We start from the raw sequence: 20,790 nt of genomic DNA on the forward strand, positions 1-20,790 counted from the left end.
GTGCTGAAAAAGCTCTCCTTGCACTAATACCTGGCAAAAACTTGAATGTTCTGCAACAGAAACCAGATTCTAGATCAGGACAGGCAGTCAGCCCCATCAGCAGCAGCTACGGAAAATCCCAGCAGGTGATTGGTAACCCCGTGTGGGCAGGTAATTGTAGCTCCACAATTAATGTATAATGGAACTAAAACATCAGGAAACACATGAGGAAATGGAGAATATGGTGTCCAGTTTACAAAGACATCTAGGAAGCACAAAAATGGCAAAAAATAATAGCTCAGTTGTTGAGAAAGATGTGATTGGTCTTGAAGGAAGAAGGCTGCCTCCAGGGCTCGTTAAATGGGAATCACCAGGTGATTTTGGCCAACTGATTTTGCAGAACTGCCCAGGCAGAAGGGGGACTGGCACATTTTGGTATTGGTGGATCCTTTTTCTGGATGGCCAGAAGCTTTCCCATGTGGCACCAACAAGACAAGGGAAGTCTCAGAAGTTTTGCTGAAATGAATATTTAATAGCACTGGGACTAACTCTTGTAAGCCTTAAAAGGTGCATGGTTCTCAACAGATCACTGGGGCTGGACTCGCCTGTACATCCTTTCCAACCAGGAGATGCGGTGTGCATCAGAACCTGGAATTTTGGAACAATCCAGCCAAAGTGGAAGGGACCATCTCAAGTCCTCCTGGTAACCTACCCTGCACTCAAGGTAGAAGGAATCAAACTCGGGGTTCATCACGTGGGTAAAAGCAGTGAGCACACGTTAAACACAGCAGAAACAAGACTGACTAACACCGTGGAGTTTGGGGTTTTACATAAATCCTATTGGTTTAGGTATTGAATATGATTTTCTAAGAGGATACTATTTATTACATCTAGATGAAGATGATCAATATTGTGTATTTATAATAATAATAGAAATGATGTTCCTGACTTCTGGGAAGGGAAATGCGGTTTTCAAAGTCAGTGCAAGATGTTGGCAGATGACAGAATGTAACCCCTGTAACAGCTTGTTTGCCAACACCAACCTGTGCAGAAAATCCAGTTCTGTGGGGAGCTTCAGTCAGCAATTTGACAAAAATCTGGGAGCACATGTGGGAAGAAAATAGCACCCAGGGCACCTGGACAGGGATGGAAGGAGAATATTCCTTACCATGGACACATCAGAACAATAGTGCTGAGAACTGTAACATTTCCAAACCGGATCTGGAAATTACCTCAGGAAATATTTATCAGCTGACAGATTGCACTGATAGCCCCTGGGGCTGTCAAATTCCAGCAGTATGGAATCATCCTCAGACAGGACAATGGGAATGTTTCCAGCCAGTTCAGGGGTGTCTGGGCTGGGAAGGGAGCCCAGGCCTCCCACAGGACCCCTTACAGGTGGGTATAAAATATCCTGATTTAACAAGGTCAAGGCCAAAGGATCCCAGGACAGAGGAAAAGTGGGATTGCCCTGGGACAGACACTTGAGCTGTTTGGAATCCTGAGGTACAGCGGCTCCTGGCTGTGGCCCAGGCTCTAAGGCTGGGCTGTGTTTGTAGAAATGATTCTGCCTTTCTCAGTGACACCTGGGCTCAGCCAACAAACAGCGAGCCTTGGAGAGGCACAGAGTGTCAGCAGGACACGGTCAGATCCTTAGGAGCCACAGGATGGGTGGGAAGTGATGGAATTTGGAGCACACGTTTGCCCCTGGGAGAATCAGGAGCACCATGGACACTGGGGGTATTAACGTTCCGTCCCTCGTGCAAGGAGTCACCACCGGGAACCCGACTGTGGGGAAAGGTTAAAGGGGATGGAACTTGGAAACATCCCAGTGCGGGAACTACAGCGGGATGGATTTTAGAATCCATCTCTGCTCCACAAAGATCTGCCTTTAGGAACAGAGCAGCCACACACCATTGGGCTCTGCAGATGGAAACTTTAGTGAATGCAGCTCCTTTGGGGTTTGCTGAAATAAAGGAACAATTGCCAGCCACAGCCAAAATGACCTTACAGAGCTGATTGACTTTAGCCCTATTGCTGTTACATGGACAGGGAGTATGTGGATTCTTGAACTGAAACAGCAACACTTGTTGTGTGCACATTCCAAATGTGATGCTGGATTGGATGATCGGGTAGAGAGGATAAAATCAGTTGCTGCATCCAGCAGGGATTTAAGGGAAGGGTTAGACAGTAACTGGTTGGATAAAATATTTAAAGGACTTGGATTTTCCCTGACTGATGGTTGGCCTCACTTTTGCAAAGTCTAACAGGGATCACAGCAATACTTGTGCTTACGACACTTGCTTTGAGCTGTATAAAGAACATGGTTGTGAAAGCAGCTGAGGAACTCGTGGGATGTGAGTAAAGGAGCAGAGTGAGGCTTACGAAGGCTTGAAGGGAAGAGAAGCTTCACAACCCTCCAAGGGGGGGGAAATTTGCCAGATGAAAAACCATTTGCACCTGGTGGGTTCATACAATGCTTATTCTCCAAAAGCCACTGGCCATGGAACCGCACAAGGCTGATTCTGTAGGCAGCAACCAGCCCAGGTGTGCCAACTTTCACCAGTTCACCGGGCAGTCAGGGCTGGCTTTGGGGTCACCGACCACCAGGGACCCCCAAAGAGACCCCCAGGGCAGAAGAATGGATGTGCAAAGGGGTGGGGGAAATATGCAGGGATTTTGGGGAAATGATTATCATGTGTGTAGGAGCTTGGGTGGGTTGGATGGTCGGGACGGACGGAGACGAGAGATCTCTGAAGTCAGATCTTGGAACATGCAGTTTATTGCAAAGGGTGTGGGTACAGGGGCACTGCTCAGAGCTGCCAGCCGCAGCTCGGAGCAGGCCCAAGAGAGCAAGAATGTAAAAGTAAGAGCAAGTAGGTAAGAGCGGAGTAAGAGTGAGCGAAGAGGAAGTAAGGGGGGGAGAGAGAGAGAGAGGGCGAGAGGCCTAAGTCCTCGTTACAATACAATAAATCCTCTTCTGTACTGAATATTCTAATTCTCACTAGCCAATCTAGTACAAGATACAAATCCTATAGCATTTACATACAGCCTATAAGAGTTATTACATTACCATAGAGTGTTACATTTTAACTCGTAAAAACTACTCTTTGGACCCCTTCTGCTGAGCTAGTAGGGTCTGCTCTGACCCTTGGACTTGTCTGCAAGCAGAGGGCATTGTTCAATCAAGAGGGGATTACCTTCAGCCGGCCACACCATTGTTTTTCAGTTGTCCAGTAACTAAGACTTGGTATCTCAAAGGTGGCCTTCATTTCAATGTTGCTTATAGTTTTCATATTCCCAAAATCTTTTGTTAGGCAATCATATTTATAAGGCTTTCCTGTTTCATCTTCCCCAACAGTGTGTGTGTTTCTTGCAGGACAATCTGGGAATGTGTCTGTGAAACACAGTCTGCAAACAGGAACATTCCTGAACTCAGCACACATGACTTTGGGAGGGGCTCTCCCCTCATGCATCTGGCCCAATAAAGAATGCTGCTGCTTCGTGCTGCACTGGTGCTGAGGAGGTTTTGTTTCACTGAAGTTTTGGTAACACCTCTGTGCCTGTGTCACAGAACCACAGAGCAGCTGTGATGTCAGAAAGGGGCTGTGTGACATCACAGAGTGGGCTGGGACATCACAGGCTATTGGTGTGACATCACAGAGAGGGCTGGGCAGTCCCAGAAGAGGCTGTGACATCACAGAGTGGGTTGTGACATCACAGGGTGGGTGTATGACATCAGAGAGTCGACTGTGACATCATGGAGCAGCTCTGGGACATCACAGTGGTGCTGTGACATCACAGAGTTGGCTGTGACATCACAGCTTGGGCACTGACATCACAGGGCAGAGGCCAGACATCATCTGGCAGACTATGACATCACAGAGCAATTGTGACATCACAGAGCAGGCTGTGACATCACAGGGTGCGGGTGTGACAGCACAGTGAAGTTGGGACATCACAGATAGGGCTGTGACATCACAGGGCGCTTGTGTGACATCACAGAGCGGTTGGATGCCATGGCAACCCTCATCAGTTCCAGTTCCCTTGGAAACCCCCCCAGGAGCCATTGCTGCACTCAGGGTCCGTGGCCACTTGCCCGCAGACCTGTGGCTGCCCTCGGCTGCCATGGCAGCCCTCAGGACAGAGCGGTGCCGGGGCTGGTGCCAGCTACAATTGCACTGACACTCGCTGATGCCCTCAGGTGCCACAGCAGCGGCCACAGGGACCCGTTCCTCACTTTGGTGCCACGGACACCAACGCTTGGCCCCGCTGCCATGGGGATTGGCACGCTCACCTGCACTCAGGGCCCGTGGCTGGGCACTGCTGCCATGGACACGGGCACGGAGCCCTGGGCCACAGTCGGCTGCCGTGGCCACCAGCCCAAGGTCCTGTGGCCAGGGCCAGGGGCATGGAAAGGAACCTGTGGAGCCGTGGGGATGGTGGATGGCCATGGGATGCTGTTGTGGGCTGGCGCAGAGGGAATTTCCTTGCCAGGCCTTTCTCTGGGGCTGTGTTTGGCTCTGTGCTGAGCACAGCGTTGCTCACACGGAGATGGTTTTGTTCTTGCTGAGCTTGCACAGAGCCAAGGCCTTTCCTGCCCCTCGTCCGGCCACGCTGGGGAGGGGCTGGGGGTGAGGGGGAGCTTGGCAGGGGTCACAGCCAGGACAGGTGACCCCAACTGATCCCAGGCATATCCCAGGCCACAGGACATCATGGCCAGTGTATAAAGTGGGGGGAACAAGGAGGAAGGGGGGACATTTGGAGTGAGGGTTTCTGTCTTCCCAGGTAACACTCAGGCAGGATGGGGCCCTGTTTTGCCAGTGGGCAGGGTCAGCACCAAAGACACAGACACCAACTGAAGGAATTGTGCAATTTATAGAATGCAAAGCTGCAAAAAGTCACAAAAGCATAAGCTCAGCAAAGCACATAATCATTAGCAAAGAATCACAGCAGGAGCAGCTCAGCAATGCCCCCAATCATCAGTGCCAAAGATTGCCTGCAGTGATTAACCAAGATCCAGCCCCAGTGAGCCTCAGACTTTACCATCACCCAGAGCCACCCATCAGCTGGGGGAAGCTGTCCCAGCCAAGGACTGGAGAGCCACTCCCGGACACTGGGAATTCCTGCAGCTGCCTCCAGCCACAGCTGAGGCTCCAACCCCGCTGGGAGAGGGCCCAGCTTTGACAGTGCTGGAGAAACAAACTGGCAGCACTTCTGGTGCGGGAACATCTGCTTTCATCCTCCTCTTGGCTTCCTCCTAAGCCTGGCCAGGGCTCAAGGAGGAGCCAAGGGAGCTGACTTTGACCATACAGCCCCAAACAAGGCCAGACGTTGGATTTCACGGCCTTGTCCCAGACGCCCGCAGTGCCCAGGCCGTGCTGGCCGTGCTCAGAGCAGGGCCCAAAGCTGCCCAGCATTGCTGCCTTTGGGAGCAGAGCAGGAGGGCAGGACATGTGCCCAGCCTGCAGCCAGCCATGGCACAGCCACCTCCTCAGCAGCTGCCCAGAGCCCAAAAGCAGTTTGGCAGCCACTGAAGAATTGGCTGCAGCCGCCCCAGCAAAGGGGGAACCTTTGGTGCCCGGCCAGGCCGTGCCATGCCCAGCTCTGGGAGCATCCCCCTGGCTCTGGACTCACCTGCACACTGGCTGTGGAGCGTGTCTTTGGAGAAGGTGCCAGAATCAAAGGCCATCATCTTCAGCTGCCGCTGGCCAGCTCCAGGAAGAGGTTGTGGTCCTTGAGCTCATCCTTGGTGTCTCCAGCAGCAGCAGCCCCACCTGCTACAGCTTCTCCAGGGGCTCCTTCTCCTTCCCTGGGGCCACACCAGGCTCTCAGGGTTCTGCCCAGGGCCCTGCCCAGGGCCCCAGCCATCAATGAACCAGACAAGCAAAACCAGGGGGGATGGTGGCCACCAGTGTTTGCCAGAGCAGGCCTCCAGCTCAGCTGCAGCCCAAGAGCTGCGTGTTCCCTTCTGATGCTCCCTGCTCAGAGCTACAGGCAGGACAAAATAGTCTGCTTTGCTTTGCCACTGATTGCCAAGAGCTGTGTGGGGCTGTTACCTGCCAGGCCCCTGGATCACACTGTGCCCGTGGGTCCCTGCCATCCTCTAGGGCACATGAACACCCTGCAGCCAAGGGGCACTGAAGAGCTCTTCCAAGGACGGCCTGTCCAAGGGCTGCATGGACAAGCACCTCTTAAGAACATCCTGGCACTCTGGGCAGAGAAACCAGCAACCACCAGGCAGCTGCAGAAGGATCCCGCCCGCTTTGCCCCCCGTTCCCGTGCCCAGGCCATGCTGGCTGTGCCCAGAGCTGGGCCTAAACTTCCCCATGCATTCTGTGCTTTGGAGGGCCGCAGGAGAGCAGGACATGTGCCACCTGCTCAGAGCTGCCAGAGCAGGATGCTCCTGAGCCCGCTGCTGGCTCCCAGCACTGCTATTCCCCCCGTGCCACAGAGATGAGGGATCCACACAAAAGGAACCAGACCAGGAGCCGACACTTTCATTGCCTGCCAGAAATGTGTCTCATTTTTCTGTGCATCCCTTTGCTAGCAGGTGTTATCTATTAAAAAACAGAGAAAAAAGAAAAGAACCAGAGAAAGTATGAGAGATAAAAACAAAACCCAAATGTGGAGTGGAAAGTCTTCTGCAACTTTGGATTCAGAGGTAATTGATATTTTTTAAAAGAGAACTCAGTTATTTACCTTTTTTTTTGTTTCATTCAGTACTTACATTGTTTTCCTTCCTTCCTTCCTTCCTTCCTTCCTTCCTTCCTTCCTTCCTTCCTTCCTTCCTTCCTTCCTTCCTTCCTTCCTTCCTTCCTTCCTTCCTTCCTTCCTTCCTTCCTTCCTTCCTTCCTTCCCTCACAAACCATTTCTCACCCCATTGAAGGATTGCAAAGCAGCAGGATCCCCTCCCAGTTGGGGTGCTCTCACCCTCCCAAAAGCATGAGGGACTTCACCTCAGCCCCCCAAATCGCAGGGCGTTTATGGCACCTTCCCCAAATTCACTGCAACCTCCCAGAAGCAACTTAGAGACCCCACAACTGTCAAAAAGCAGCAGGAGCCTCCCCAAAAGAGGCTCCTGGTTTTCCTTCCCGGAGTGCTCCGCTCCAAATGCGCAAACCCCACCCCATCCCTCCCAAACTTCATCCCACGCCAACAATGCCACCCCCAATGCCATCCATGCCATGCCATGCCATGCCATGCCATGCCATGCCATGCCATGCCATGTCATGCCATGCCATCCCATCCCATGCCATCCCATCCCATCCCATCCCTCCTGGACACCAATTCCCCTTCTGTGCTTCCTGACTCCCCACAGCCGGGCCTTGGGGCTGACGGATCGAGCCATTTGGGGCTGCCATCGACACATTGGGGCTGGCATTGAGTTTATTGGAGGCACCCACTCAATCCCTCCATCCCAAATGGCAGTTTGGAACCTCTCCTCAGCCCTTGCTGTGCCCATGGGCTCACCTCAAGTCCCAAAATCAGAGCCAGGGCCCCACAGCCCATTCAGAACCTCTCAACATTGCCAGAAACAGCAGCATCCTTCCCAAAATGGGCTCCCCGGCTCCCTGCCAATAGGTCCCCCTTCCAAGCACCAGAGCCCCCCTCTCAGAACCCCTCCCGAAGCATTGGGGGGACCCCAAAACTGCCTCAGGAACAGGACATACCCTGACATCCCTTCAGGAATGTGGGATACCCCAGAACCCACTCGGCAACGGGGTCCCCCCGGCCTCATCATGCGCAGCCTTCAGCTGGCTCAGCCAGAGCCCATCCCGCCCTCAGCAGCCCCAGCCCAGCCCAGCCCTCCTGGGCAGGAAGCCCCAATGGCCGAGCCGGCCTGGGACACTTGCAGGGATGCGGGGGCAGCCGCAGCTTCTGGGGCCAGCCTGTGCCAGGCCCTGAGCGCCCTGCCAGGGAACCATTGCTGCCCCACATCCCATCTCAGCCTGCCCTCGGGCAGCGGGAAGCCGTTCCCTGGGGCCCGGCCCCGCAGGCCCTTGGCAAGAGTCTCTCTCCCCCAGCAATTGCTGCTCCTCCCTGCTGCGGGGCCCGAGCTGCAAGTTGATTTTCTGCCGCTGGCCCCGGCCCAGCCCCGAGCCAGGGCCAGCACCTTGCCCTGGAGCTCTGCGGGCGCTGCGTTTGTACGGCCGCAGCGCAGCGGCCGCAGCTCGGAGCTGCCCTTTGTGTCCCCGCCGGCAGCTGGCAGAGCTGGCGGGGCCGGGCCAGGGCCGGGCCAGCCCCGGCCTTCCCGGCTCTGCGACACAGCGGCGGCAGCCCCAGCCTTCCAGCCCTGCACACGCTCCCACACAAGCGTCCAGAGCCGCGGCCACCCAACGCAACTGACCGGCCGCTGACCCCCCAGCCTGGCCTGATGGCCATTCCTCTGCCCACACCTCGGCCAAGCTCCCCTTGGCCACCTCCTGAGCCACAGTGCCACAGACAAGTGGCACATACAGCTACAGAGCTCTGCCCGGAGCTGGCAGGGAACGTTCATTCAACATAAAAACCACCAAGGAAAAGAGAACTCCCCCCAGCAGAGCTGTTCCCTCCTGCAGTAGTTACACCTGCACACCCACAGCACCTGAGACTGCAAGGAATGAGCATTCCCTGGGCACATCTGCAGCCCAAGTGTAATAAATGGTTAAAAGTTTTTTTTTCTTTTGGTTAAAAAGAAGTTAATATTTACTTGTTATATACCGTTAATAAGTTGATGATTATTGCGACTGTGCGGGTGTAATGCTGCTATGTGATCGCTAGATGGTGACACCAATGGGGAAGAGTGGTGGGTCTATAGAAAAGAGGGGAACGTTCTGGAATGTTCTTAAGATGACTTAATGATCTATGAGGTAAACATCTTGAAGAATTATTGGTTAGGGGTGTTATAAATAAAGTATGTAATTCGTGCTGTTATATATAAAACTAGAATGTAATCAGACCATGTAGAGACAAAGTTTCAAACCCCCCCCCCCCACCGGTTTGGCTGAGAGAAAAATTTCACAACACCAAAAGAAGTTCTCTCACAATAAGTGAGGATTCGACCTAGGTGGGGTTGGATCTTATCACCGGGACATTTGCACTATGACGATTTGATCACCACCTTCTGGTATCTACATCTCATCTGAGAAGGAATCGGACATTCCGGGAACTAAAAATAACTGTTCCAGGAACCAGAGATGGCCCATCCATCAGCAGAAATGACCCACTCATCACCCAGGATGGACGATTCATCAGACCCAGGAAAGGCTTTGTGCAGCCCAACTCCGGGACAAGAAAACTTCATGAATACGAGAAGAATAGAATTAATTCGGACTTCACCCAAAAACTGTATAAGAAGGGACCAGCCAAAGCAGCAGGCGTGAACTTGGGATGTCTGGTGCGATAGAGATCAGATCTATGCGTGTTCACCCAGCTCCGACGCCGGGCTCAGAGCTGCTTTTCTCGATCGTGGCTTTTGAAACCGATATTTCAGTCGCATAATAAATGTCATTTCTTTATAAATTTTGATTGGCCATTTCATTCCTACCAGGGGGCAAACCAATCACTCGACGCCCCAAAGACTGACGGAGCAGACCACCAATGAGGACCCTAGCAACAAGCCATCAGAGGGAGGATTCCAGCTCCACCAATCAGAACATCAGAGGGACTATAATACCGCCCCGGGGCTCAGCCCCCGGGGTCTTCCTGAGGAACTTGAGTCTGAAGGAACGCCCTGTGCGTCGCACTTTTGTTTTTTCCTGGGTTGCCAAGTGGGACTCGGGCTTATCTCGAGTCTCCGCTCCTGGTTTTTCTTTTTAATAAACGAGCAGACTTTTACCCCACCCAAAAGTCCACGCCTCGTTTATAACAGCTTGGGGGGGCTCGGCTGGGATAAGCCACGCCCCCTGGGTGGTCCCGGAGCAGGACAGGTTCAGAGAAGGCACCTGGCAGAATGTTTTTTTCCTTTCTGCCGCCTGGACTTGGATTTTTTTGTGACTGTCAGGAGGACTGTCGGCTGTCCCGAGGGAAGATCAGGAGCCCGGCAATCCAGAGGATACCCCTCCGAGGAGCGGGGTGCGCAGGTGAGGTCAGTACTGCAAGTGGGGTGAGGCATTAGGGGGTACGAGTGTGCGTGAAGTGGCGACAGCGTGAGACGGGGGCTGCGTACAGCAGACCCCCGAAGCGAGTGAGGACCTCCAAGTACCGCGGTTCCGGTCCTCCGCGAGGAGCCCGGCCAGGAAAGGAGGGAAGCGAGTGGTAGTGTGTGGGTGTTGTACCCCTAGGGACCCTTAAAGGTGGGAGACGGGGGAGTACCCTCCTTCTAGCCGCCCCGTACCCGTGAAGGCTCCTACTAGAGGTGGCTTGGTCGTTGCCAGATCGGGGGTGGAATCGCTAGAAGTCCCAGAGAAGTAACGATTCCATCAGCCAAGGCCACCTGGGAGGAGGGGGTTCCTTGGGGCAGACCCCGGAGAGTCTGTGCCTGGGGAACTAGGACCCTTGTGGGCTGGAAGAAAGACTCCAAACTGGAGATTTCCAGAGTAAGGGGAACCACCAGTCTGGAGATTGCCTCCTTTCGGGCAGGGGAGGAGGGGAAGGTGCCCAGCGCAAGGGGAATTAGGACCCCGAACTAGGAACCCCAAGTGAGGTTCGTAGGGGGGGGAAGTTTCTCACAGCGCCTCAAGCTGGGTTGAGGGAGTGAGAAAAATTCCTCGCAGCGCGGTGACAAGGAGAGGCCACCGGCTGTGAGAAGCTCTTTGACTCAATAGGAGTGAGAGGGAGTATTAGAACCTGCCAGGATAGGGCTACATTTTATTCTTATTTTATAAATGTCTAAGTAATTTTTAAGTTAGAACTCAAGACTACTTGGGTGTACTTTGTTGGTCCCTTTTTTTTGTTATTCAGAAGGTTTTTTTTGGTGCATATTAATTAAGTTTAAAAGTCTTATAAAATTATTTTAATTGCATGATTGCTGCGGTAGAAGTGTATAGTGGCATTTGAAAGTCTTATATTGCTGCGGTGAGCCTGGCCGGTGAGGTTCTGGGGTGAGGATCGATCCAATAGTCCCCAGACCGCCTGTCAGGCAGAGAAGTGTCTAGTGGCGTCTGGCAAGCGCCATTTTGCGATATAAAATTGTTCTGATTATTCTTTGGTGGCATTTTTCTGTTGGCAGTTTGTGCTTTAAGTTGGAACTCAAGAGTACTTGGATGTATTTTGTTGGTCCTTTTTGGTTATTCAAATTAATTTTTAGTGCATATAAATTAAGTTTAAAAGTCTTATAAAGTTATTTTAAATTGCGTGGTTGTTGCGGTGAGCCCGGTGGTGAGGTTCTGGGGTGAGGAGGGTCCAATAGCCCCCAGGCCACCTATCAGGCAGAGAGGAGAGGGTGCCTAGTGGCGTCTGGCGAAGGCCATTTAATTTTTAACTGCCAGTGCCTCAGCCATTTTAAGATCTAGGCTGCAGAGGAGAGGTGTTCGGTGGCGTCTGGCAGGCGCCATATCAATTTTTTGGAGAACTCCCCGGAGGAGGGAGGGTTCTCCCCCCCGCTCCAGCGAGGGATGGAGTTTAGAATTGAGTCCTAGGCGGGCCGGAAGTTTCTGAGGGTTCATCCGGTTTCCGGTCGTGTCGCCATTTTAATTGTAGTTTTTTGAAAGGGTTTATCCGGCTTCCGGTCGGGCCGCCATTTAAGTTGTAGTTTTTAAAAGGGTTCATCCGGTTTCCAGCTGAGCCGCCATCTTAATTGTAGTTTTTGAGGTCTCCGGTCGGATTTCCCATGATCGGTAGATTTTCCCACAGACCACCATTTTTTTAGTTCCCACGATCCCTTTGAGGTTTCTACACATAAGTTCTCTTTTCCCTTTTCTATTTTGTATTATTGAGACGCTTTGTGTTACCATTCGAGACCAGCAATCTTATTAGATTTCCATATTAGGGGATTAATTACTTGTATTATTTTAGTAATTTATTAAATATTTAAATTATAATTCAATTTTGATTAAGGAATTAAAATTGGTACTATTTTAGTAATTTATTAAATATCTATATTATTATATTATATTAAGGAATTAATTTAAATATAAAACTTGAATTCTTTTAGTAATTTATTAAATATTTAAATTATAGCCTAATTGTGATATTAAGGGATTAATCATTTGAATTATTTTGGTAATTTATTAAATATTTAAACTATAATCCGATTATTATTATTAACTATTTAAATTATAATTCCATTATTAAATATTCAAGTTATAACCCAATTTATTATTTAATCATGGGTCAGTGTGCAGGGAAGAATTCCCAGAATACAAAGAAAGAGAAGAAAGAGATAAAAGACATTCCTCCCAACAGTCCCTTAGGGGAAATGATGCAACTTTGGGATACTGATAAAAATTTAAAGAAATTGGACAGAATTAAAATGATTAATTATAGCGTTGAAATTTGGTCAAAGGAAGTGATTCAGGAAGGGCCTGTTTATTGGCCCTGGTATGGATCTAAGGAAAAGTGGATGTGCAGGGCCTTAACAGACATGTTAACTTAAAAGAAAACCAAAATGAGGAAGAAATATTATATGCAGCCTGCTGGCTTGAAAATGAAATCTGGGATAAGAAAATAAGAATATACAAAGTGTCCAAAGAGAAGGAAGCAAATGAGAAAGAAACACAGGAAGCAGGAGAGAAAAGGAGTTCAAAAAGATGGGACCCTCTTGACTGTCTCCCACCCCCTTCTCCACCCACTCTACCTGTGGCTCACCCTCCTGCTCCTCAGGTGCTTCCCCTGCTCAGCCAGTGTCTCCCCCATCCCCTTCAACACCTGCTCCACACACGTCTCAACCCCCTCTGCTGCACCCTATTCCATCACCCCAGACCCCATCTGCTCCATCTTCTTTCCCTACCCCCGAGCCAGTTCCTCCTGCACCCCAACTAAGTATTCTTAATGTCCCAGCCATACCACAGAATCTGCCTACACCTCTTCTGGTCCCTCCTACGTCTCAAACTATACCCCTTAGTTTCTCCTCAATACATAATGCCCCTGCTGAAGGGAATACAGTGCAAAGTTGCGGCTGAGGGGGGGGAAAGGAGTCAGAAGTGAAAAAGGGCCTAGATGAGATGGAAAAACATCATAGTTATAATACTAGGCTCCAAAGCCAGAAGGGTGGGCCTCAAAAGGAAACTGTGGACCGATTATTCCCCCTGAGAGAAGTGCCCATGGGAGGTGCTAGAGGAGGAATTGGGTTCGTGAATGCACCGTTGACGGCGTCCGAAGTGAGAAATTTTAAGAAAGAGTTAAAAAGTTTGCTAGAGGATCCACTGGGTATATCCAACCAAGTTGACCAGTTTTTGGGTCCTAGCATTTACACTTGGGAAGAGTTAAACTCTATTATGGGTATACTCTTTTCCCCAGAAGAAATACAATTAATCAGGGCAGCTGGCATGTGGATCTGGGAGCGAGAAAATAGGAACGGACCTCAGGGGGAGGAGAAAATGCCGCATGTGCAGCCAGACTGGGACCCAAATGATGAATTAGGAAGAAGAAATATGAGAGACTATAGGGCACTCATAATAAAAGGTATAAGAGAGGCTGTGCCCAGAACAAATAATGCCAGATTGGCTTTTGATAGCCAGCAAGAAAAGGATGAGACCCTGAGTGCTTGGTTAGAAAGGTTAAAAAGGAACTTTCAGTTATATTCTAGCGTAGATCCAGATAGCCCAGAGGGGCAAGTATTAGTGAAGACCCCGTTTGTCACCAAGGCGTGGACAGATATTAGAAGGAAATTGGAGAAGATAGATGACTGGCAGGAAAAGAGTTTGAATGAATTGTTGAGGGAGGCACAGAAGGTATACTTGAGAAGCGAGGAGGAGAAGACAAAAACTAAGGCGAAGATCATGGTAGCAATAGCTAGAGAAAGCACTGGATTTGGAAGGGGAGATTTAAAAGGAGATGGGGAAGAGAAGGAAAAGATGTACAGGCAGAGAAAACAGAACTGGGACAAAATCATATGCTATTATTGTGGTGAAGAGGGACACACAAAGAGAAACTGCAAGAGAAGAAATCTGGATAAAGTAATTGCAAGAGAACAGGATACATTAGAAAAGATTTTAAAGGAAAATGATTAGGGGTGTCAGGGGCTCTTTGCTCTGGGGGAAGGTTTTGAAAATCACACAGAGCCCGTGGTAAATCTAGAAGTTGGCCCCCAGAGCGAAGAATATGAGTTTCTTGTTGATACTGGAGCAGACAGATCATGTATATCAAAACTTCCAGAAGGTTGTAAGTTGAGTGATAGGAGATGTAAGGTTAAGGGAGCTAAGAATGATCCATTTGATGTGGCCATGATTGAACAGGTACAAGTAAAAGGCAATTCCCGAGAAAGCTGTGTAGATTTATTATACATGCCAAAATTGGGATGCAATTTACTAGGCCGGGACCTGCAATTACAGCTGGGGATAGGGGTAGTCCCTGAGGAAGGCAGAATGGTGGCTAAAATAATGGTGCTAACAAAGGATGAGGAGGAGACTATTAACCCTGCAGTGTGGGCAGAAGGAGGAGGGCATGGATTACTAGACATCCCACCCATGGAAATAAAGATGAAGCCGAATATACCACCTATAAGAGTTAAACAATACCATATATCAGCTGAAGGAAGACAGGGATTAACCCCTGTAATTAAGGAATTAATTTTAAGTGGTATACTTGAGCCATGCATGTTCCCCCACAACACCCCAATTTTGCCAGTTAAGAAGCCAGACGGGACCTACTGCCTGGTACAAGACTTGAGGGAGGTGAACAAACAAACCATTGCACGTTATCCAGTTGTCACTAACCCATATACCTTATTGAATAAAATATCATCACAACATGCATGGTTCAGTGTAATCGATCTGAAAGATGCCTTTTGGGCGTGCCCACTTGAAAAAGAGAGCAGAGGGTGGTTTGCCTTTGAATGGCACGATGTGACTACAGGGAGGAAACAGCAATTACAATGGACTCGACTACCTCAGGGATTTACAGAATCCCCAAATCTATTTGGTCAGGCCTTAGAAGAACTGATGCGAGAATTTTTACCAATTGGACAGGTACAGATATTACAGTATGTGGACGATTTGTTAGTCTCAGGGGAACAAAAAGAAGAGGTCCAGGAAACAACAAATTATTAAATTTTCTAGCAGAAAAGGGTTTGAAAGTATCAAAAAGGAAGCTGCAATTTGTAGAACCAGAGGTGAAATATTTAGGTCATGTAATTGGGCACGGCTACAAGAAACTAGACTCAAGTAGAATACAGGGAATATTGTCATTGCCAGCACCAAAAACAAAAACGGATGTGAGAAAATTGTTAGGGTTGATTGGATACTGTAAATTATGAATAGAGGGACATATTAAATTAGTAAAATTCTTGTATGACAAATTAGTAGAGCAAGAACCCTTAACCTGGGATGAAGAAGACAATGACAGGTTGGAAGAATTGAAAAGAAAACTGATAACTGCTCCAGTATTGAGTTTGCCTGATTTAGAAAGGTTATTTGAGTTATTTGTGAATGTTGAAGAAGGAGTGGCTTATGGAGTGCTTGTGCAGGAGTGGTGTGGAGTGAAAAAACCTATCGCTTATGTGTCAAAGTTATTAGACCCAGTGATAAGGGGATGGCCAACCTGTCTCCAGGCTGTCGCAGCCACAGTAACCCTGGTGGAGGAAGGATATAAGTTAACTTTTGGTAACAAGATTAGAGTGTACACTCCACATGATTTGAAAACCATATTAAGTAAAAAAGCTAGCCAATGGATTTCTGACAGCAGGCTTTTAAAATATGAACTGATTCTAAATAATATGGAAAATTTGGAGTTAACCACAACCAGAGCAATAAACCCTGCCCAATTTTTATATGGGGAACCAGACAGGGGACTTGAGCATATCTGCATCGAAACCATTGACCTGCAAATGAAAGTCAGGGAGGACTTATTGGAACACCCCTTACTGGAAGGAGAGATCCTTTTTGTGGACGGTTCGTCCAGAGTAATAGAAGGAAAACGAGTTTCGGGGTATGCAGTGATAAATGGAAAAGACATGAATATTATAGAAAAAGGAAAACTTTCAGAACAATGGTCGGCGCAGTGCTGTGAACTCTATGCTTTATTATGAGGACTACTGTGGCTTAGTTATCAAAAAGGAACTATTTATACTGACTCAAAATATGCATATGGAGTTGTACACACTTTTGGAAAAATGTGGACTGAGAGAGGATTTGTAAATTCAAAAGGAAAAACGTTAGTGCATGAGAATTTAATAAAAGAGGTACTTGAAGCTTTAAGAGGCCCAGTGGAGATAGCCATAGTGCATGTAAGGGGACATCAAAGAGGAGACTCCCTGGAGATAAAAGGAAATAATTTGGTGACCAGATAGCAAAGAAAGCAGCCTTAGGAGATGAAGGAACCATCCTACATTTATCAAGTTTAGAAGACAAGGGCAAAGATGGAGACATCCCACACATTAGGGAGGAAGAGCTAGAAGAATTCCAGAAGCACAGGGCAATCAAAACTGAGAAGGGTGAGTGGAGGATGCCAGATGGGAGACAGGTACTGAACAAGGCCCTAGCTAGGAAAGTGTTAGAAGAGTTACACTCCTCAACACACTGGGGAACCCAAGCATTGTGTGACCACTTTCTGAGGACATACGTGTGTCTTGGAATTAGTACAATTGCAAAAGTGGTAACACAAGACTGTATAACTTGTCAGCGAGTGAATAGAAAAGTGATGCAGAAAATGCCTCTTGGGGGAAGGGAATTAGCAAGAAGACCCTTTCAGAGTATTCAAGTTGATTTCACTGAGTTGCCCCAGGTGCAAAGATTTAAATATCTGCTAGTCATAGTCGACCACCTAACCCATTGGGTAGAGGCACATCCTACAACAAGAACAACAGCTGAAGTAGTTGGGAAGATCCTGTTAGAGCAGATAATACCTCGGTATGGTATAATACACACTATAGACTCAGATAGAGGTCCTCATTTCACAGCCCAAGTGTTACAACTGCTAGTTGAGGCCCTAAACATCACATGGAAATTACACACTCCATGGAGACCACAAAGCTCTGGAAGGGTGGAAAGAGTAAATCAAACATTGAAAGTAGCCCTTACCAAGCTAGTAGAAGAGACTAAAATGAACTGGGTAAAATGTCCTCCCCTGGCCCTAATGAGGATCTGAACAAAACCTAGAGCAGACAGAGGGGTTTCGCCCTATGAAATAATGTTTGGACTACCTTTTCTCACTACTCCGGACTATCTTGGAACTTATGAAGAGGGAGAACAGAGTGTGACGAAGTATATACAAACTGTTGCAAAGACTCTCAAAGAACAGAGAGAAATGGGGTATCTTCCCCAAACTATGCCCATTGATTTCGATATTCATAAATTCCAGCCTGGCGACTGGGTATTAATTAGAACTTGGAAAGATCAGCCATTGACCCTGAAATGGGAAGGCCCTTTTCAAATTTTGCTGACCGCAGCAATGGCAGTGAGAACTCAAAAAAAGGATGGACTCATGTCTCCAGGGTGAAAGGACCTGTAAAAGCCCCAACTGAGTGGACATTAGTTGACTCGACTGACACCAAGCTGACACTAAAGAAGAAGCCATGAAAGGACAGATAAAGATGGAGTTTTTAAGATGATTTATACTTTATTAACTGCTTTAGTGATATAAGTTTTAAAAATTAGAAATTGTTTATTGCACAATTAATACTTGTTAATGTTTAAAATTTTAAAAAGTTATTTATTGAAGAATTTAAAAGAACTTTTTAAAATTTTTTTTTAATGTGTCTCATTACAGATCCAAAGAACTCTGAAGGAATAGAGCATCCTCCCACACACCTAGCAATCAGACCCTAAAAGGAAAGAAAATAAGTTGACACAAAAGGGAGATTGTCACCGCAACAAGAGGGTAACAGTAGCCAACGGGTAAGAATACTGCAAGGGGGCAAGACCGGATCAGGATACACTCTTGCCACAGACAGAGAGTCGCGGATCCTCTAATTGGGATTAGAGGGGAGATGTGCGTGGGAGAGTGCCCTGTACCGGAGCCCTGCTAATATGGGTTCTCCTCACGATTAACATCCAAGCGGGAGGAGCACCATCCTGTGATAAATGTTACTACCCTTTGTATGCGGGAGACTCTCTGACGGCCGTCCTAAGAACCCATTCGAACCCGAGCCCTAATTGTGCCAACTTTTTAGAGCTGCAAACTTGCATAGAGGATGGCCGAACCTATTGGCTTTTTGAGAATGTAGGGACTTTTAAACAGAAACTGCTGGGAGAATGCCCTATGAAGGAGAAATGGATCTGCTCTGAGAAAGACCCGGTAAAGCAAAAAAAAAAAGCAGGAAATTGGGAGCCAGACTTGATTAGAGAAAAGGAGGTAAAAGGGGTAATTAAGAAGGGACCTGAGATCAGAATGATGGGAGGAAAGAACTTGTTCCTGGATCTAGTTGAGAAAATAAGCCATGAATGGAATATAACTGATTGCTGGATTTGTGGAGATACCCGGATGGCAGAGGTTTGGCCTTGGGAGGGGATTGCTTTGACCCCACAGGAGACCCTAAAGACAATGGAGAAGGAATCACCAAGACAAGACAAGAGGGAGGAAGAAGAAACTTGGAGCTTGAGGTCAGGAGTCATTGGAGAAGAATGTCTGTGGAGGAGAGGTCCTAAATACATAGCGTATGTGGGTGAGCTTCCCTGTAAAAGGTACTTTGTAACAAATGGTACACATCAGTGGTGGATCCCTAAGGCTAAGGATTTATATTGGGCGAGAAAACAAAAACAAGGGTGTACATATGTGGAACGAGAAAAGTTATATGAATGGGAACCCAACCCCTTCCAAGATGAACCAAAAATCTCAAAATTTTGGAGTAAGATTGGCATAAACAATGTAAAATTTCATAATTATTGGCGAGCACCAAAAGGACTCTTCTGGTTATGTGGGAAAATGGCCTATGTTATGCTTCAAAAAGACTGGGCTGGAAGCTGTACCCTAGGCATAATTAGACCCTCCTTTTTCCTACTTCCACGAATCGAGGGACAAAGTCTTGGGGTTCCTCTGTATGATGAGTTGGCACGGACAAAAAGGGACATCCAGATAGGGGGAACCCAGAAGTGGGGGGAGGATGAGTGGCCACCTGAGCGGATCATAGCCACCTATGGTCCTGCAACTTGGGCCAAGGACGGATCATGGGGGTACAGGACTCCAATATATATGTTGAATAGAATTATCCGCCTTCAAGCACTGGTGGAAATAATATCTAATCAATCCACCCTAGCTCTGGATTTACTTTCTGCACAATCCAGACAAATGAGAACTATGATATACCAAAATAGGCTGGCACTGGATTACCTGTGAGCAGAGGAAGGTGGTGTGTGTGGAAAGTTTAATTCTTCAGAGTGCTGTGTAGAAATTGATGACCACAGTGAAGCTATCAAGAATATAACTACTAACATCAGAAAATTGGCCCATGTTCCTGTACAAAGGTGGACCCCGCTGTTTAAATCTAACTGGTGGGACAACCTACTAACCGGAGAGTGGTGGAAGAAGGCATTGATAATTGTTGGACTCTCGTTTGCTGGTTTCATTTTCCTGCCGTGTTTAATCCCCTGTTTTGTTAGACTTACAACTTCTGTTGTGCAGAATATGCCCCTCATTCAGGAGTTACAGACACAAAACCGGGAGAAAATTGCAAGAATTAGGGTGCTGCAAGCGGATGGATTGGAAGAGGATCAAGAAGGAAAGAAAGCCCCTGAAGTGGCGAAAGGGATTTATAAGAAATACCAAAGACTGCGAAAGATTTATAAGGGTTATGAGGACACTGCCTAATAAAAAAATGTTGTTAAACTATAAGATGGTTGATGCGGGCAAAGGCCTGATCAAAGTTTTAGAGGGGGGAGTTGTAATAAATGGTTAAAAGTTTTTTTTTTGGTTGAGAAGAAGTTAAAAGTTGCTTGTTCAAAGATTGGGGATATGTAGTTAATGAGTTGTTAGTGCGACTGTAGGGGTGTAATGTTGTTATGTGCCCACTAGATGGTGACACCAATGGGGGAAAGTAATGGGTCTGTAGAAAGGAGGAGAATGTTCTAGAATGTTCTTAAGATGACTTAATAATTATGATGTAAACATTTTGGGGAATTATTGGTTAGGGGGCAAACCAATCACTCGACGCCCCAGAGACTGACAGAATTGAACACCAATGAGGACCCTAGCAACGAGCCATCAGAGGGAGGATTCCAGCTGCACCAATCACAACATCAGAAAGACTGTAAGAATTGCCGTGGGGCTCAGCCCCCGGGGGTCTTCCTGAGGAACCTGAGTCGGAGGGTACGCCCTGCGCGTCGCACTGTTTGTTTTTTTCTGGGTTGTCGAGTGGGACTTGGGCTTACCTCGAGTCTCCGCTCCTGTTTTACTTTTTAATAAACGAGCAGACTTTTACTCCACCCAAAAAGTCCAAGCCTCGTTTATAACAAGGTAGCTGAATTGGGGGTGGGAAAAAGAGGTCGCCAATGGAGGGAAGTTGCTCCCACTGTCAGCTAAGCTCCAAGTTCCCCATCCCTTACGTCTTACTGAGGATGGGCGGTGTGAAAAACAAGGTTCACTATTTGTAAAATTTTTAAAGAGTTTAACAAAAGGGACAATTAGGAGAAAATAGCAAAAAAGGTATTATGGCCAGGTGCTTTGGCAGAGCCAAAGGCACATCTCCAGATCCAAAAGATCGTCTTTAAAAGTACATCTCTTATTGCATATTCATCACAATCATGCATGATTCATAAATTCTTTAGAGTTTCTATGTATCATCCCATCAGCCTTATC

General features: G+C 47.9%; 1 long non-coding RNA gene across 1 annotated transcript in view; it reads left to right on the plus strand.

Moving 5' to 3' along the window:
* The first annotated feature begins 3,278 nt into the window (after window positions 1-3,278).
* LOC138118722 (uncharacterized) overlaps window positions 3,279-20,790 on the plus strand; it is a 62,019-nt gene continuing 44,507 nt past the window's right edge. The window contains exon 1 of the long non-coding RNA XR_011155263.1: window positions 3,279-3,339. This is a non-coding gene — a long non-coding RNA (uncharacterized lncRNA). The remainder of the gene's footprint in view (window positions 3,340-20,790) is intronic.

The sequence above is a fragment of the Aphelocoma coerulescens genome, chromosome 14 (genome assembly GCF_041296385.1).
Source record: "Aphelocoma coerulescens isolate FSJ_1873_10779 chromosome 14, UR_Acoe_1.0, whole genome shotgun sequence".
Classification (NCBI taxonomy): Eukaryota; Metazoa; Chordata; class Aves; order Passeriformes; family Corvidae; genus Aphelocoma; species Aphelocoma coerulescens.